This window comes from Sphaerodactylus townsendi, linkage group LG02 (assembly GCF_021028975.2).
Source record: "Sphaerodactylus townsendi isolate TG3544 linkage group LG02, MPM_Stown_v2.3, whole genome shotgun sequence".
Lineage (NCBI taxonomy): Eukaryota > Metazoa > Chordata > Lepidosauria > Squamata > Sphaerodactylidae > Sphaerodactylus > Sphaerodactylus townsendi.
This window is the reverse complement of record NC_059426.1, coordinates 172,104,100-172,106,834: the sequence shown is the minus strand read 5'-3', so window position 1 is coordinate 172,106,834 and position 2,735 is coordinate 172,104,100.

Sequence of the window (2,735 nt, the reverse complement as noted above, 5' to 3'; positions counted from 1 at the left end):
AGACTAACAATATTTACAGAGCAGTCCTAAGCATGTATACTTAGAACAGGACGAGCAGTATAAAACAACTCTTCTCCGCGGGCAATCAGCCCTTGCTGACGGGGAGATGATGCTGCCTAAGATCACAAACGCTCCTCGAGATTTGTAGATTGGCCCTTGTTAAGAATTATTGGCTTAATATTGATACGGTGCTTTTCAGAGTATTCACAGTGTACTTGTTATGTACCGTCCTGTTGCTTCCGACCCTTGGCAACCCTATGAATCAATGTCTTCCCAAAAACCCTACTGTTAACACCTTGCTCAGATCTTGCACACTGAGGGTCGTGGCTTCCTTGATGGAGTCAGCCCATCAGCGGCTGGCCTCGACCCGGGCCAGGGCCTTTACGGCTCTGGCCCCTGCCTGGTGGAACGCTCTCCCTCCAGCTGTCCGGGCCCTGCGGGACCTTGGTGAGTTCCACAGGGCCTGTAAGACAGAGCTGTTCCACTGGGCCTTTGGTGAGGCTGGTCGTGGATCTACCGCCCCCCACTGAGGCTGCCAGTTTTCCATCTTGGCAGGGCCTTGATTCCATCTTGGGCCCTGCCTTTCCCCTCCCAGCCTTTTTGATCGGGCGCCTGTCTTTAATTTTGCTTGCTCTGAACTTTGCTATTTAAATTTTAAGAAATTGCTGCTGTGGGAATTTGTTTTAATGTGGTTAGTTTTAGTTATGTATTTTATGTGCTGTTATTGGAAGAGCTGTATTGTGAGCCGCCTCGAGCCCTTTGGGGGTGAGGCGGCCTATAAATCTAAATCTAAATAATAATAATAATAATAATAATAATAATAATAATAATAATAATAATAATAATAATAATAATAATACAAATTGAAGTTGAACAATTGTGGCAAAAAAGAACAACAGTAATCCCACTAGTAGTCGGTGCTCTAGGAGGAATCCCAACAAATCTTGAAAAACATCTGGAAAGCCTAAACTTGGACAGAACATCAGTCCACCTGCTGCAGAAAGCAGCACTTTTAGGAGCTTCTACATATATTCCTACATAAAATACCTCTCCTAATATCCTAGGTCTTAGGGACTTCCGATATTCAGAGATGAATTCCAGACACTTGTGCTGTGTTGTTATGTGTATAATAATAATAATAATAATAATAATAATAATAATAATAATAATAATAATAATAATAATAATAATACAAATTTCATGTTGGGTCTTTCTCTTTTCCTCTATTCACAGTGCTTTGTACGTATTTTCTTGTTAAAATGTTCCACTGCCAACCTACTGCTGGTTCAAACTCATCATGCAGAAACGTTAGGGGGAAGAGGGAGAAGGTTATTCAGAACCATTGCAGGACATAATACATATTTGATGACTAAGAAGAGGCCATTGCTTTCACATCCGGCATGTGAGCTCCCAGAGCAGGGGTAGGGAACCTGCGGCTCGAGAGCCGCATGTGGCTCTTCTGCCTTTGCACTGCGGCTCCACAAGCCGAGCCGCCGGCCCCATCCTTGCCCACCCTGCAGGCAGCAGAGCGGACGCATCCATGCGCTTCTCAGAATGAGCTGAGTAAAAGGTAAAAAAACCCAATATATACAGTGTTATCTTTATTTTAAATGTCAAAAATTATTTGCGGCTCCAAGTGTTTTCTTTTCCCAGGGAAAACGGGTCCAAATGGCTCTTTGAGTGTTAAAGGTTCCCTACCCCTGTCCCAGAGGCACCTGGTGGGCCACTGCGAGTAGCAGAGAGCTGGACTAGATGGACTCTGGTCTGATTCAGCTGGCTTGTTCTTATGTTCTTATGTTCTTAAGAGCCCTGCTGGATCAAAGTGGTCCATGTAGTCCAGTATCCTGTATCACAGTGGGTAACCTGTTCCTTTGGAGGGCCAACAACCAGGCCTAGAGGCCTTTTCTAGATCTCCTCCCTCTACTGGCTCCATCCTCAAATCTCAAGGAATCTCCCAGGTTCGTTGTCAACCTTACAGGCTACTGCCAACCTTCAGGTGGGGCCTGGACCATTCTTGGAATTCCAAATGATCTCTAGCCTACAGTAAAGTTTCCCCTTCAGCCGTATCCGACCCTGGGGTACCACTTCAAGCAGTGATTTTTATAGGCAAGCCGTTTTTGTGGGGTAGTTTGCCATTGCTTTCCCCAGCTATTCTTTATTCCTAGCTATGTGCTAGGTACTCATTTACCGACCAAGGAATGGATGGATGGCTGAGTTGGCCATGAGCCAGCTGCCAGGATATCTGACCCACAGGGGGCTCAAACTCCTGACCGTGTGAGTGGCAATGCAAGCACTTAACCGCTACACCATATGGCTCTTGAGCCTACAGTACATATAGACAATGTACTGTATACAGTACCCTGTTTCCCCAAATATAAGACATCCACTGAAAATAAGACGTAGTAGAGGTTTTTTTTGCTGAAGTCACTGAAATACTGGTATCCCCCAAAAGTAAGGCCAAGCAAAGTTTTTTGTTTGGAAAGCATGCCTGGCCGAGAGACAGAACTGCCTGAAAAATAAGACATCCCCACAGAAAATGAGTGTAAGCGCATCTTTGGGAGCAAAAATTAATATAAGACACTGTCTTATTTTCGGGGAAACAGGGTATATACAGTATTGTATACAATATACAACATACTGTATACAGTAGATACAGGTATACAATGATGCACCAATCACCTTAAAGGCCATCTGAAGCTGGTTTGAGCCAGTCTGGCTGATGTTGCCAGATGTCA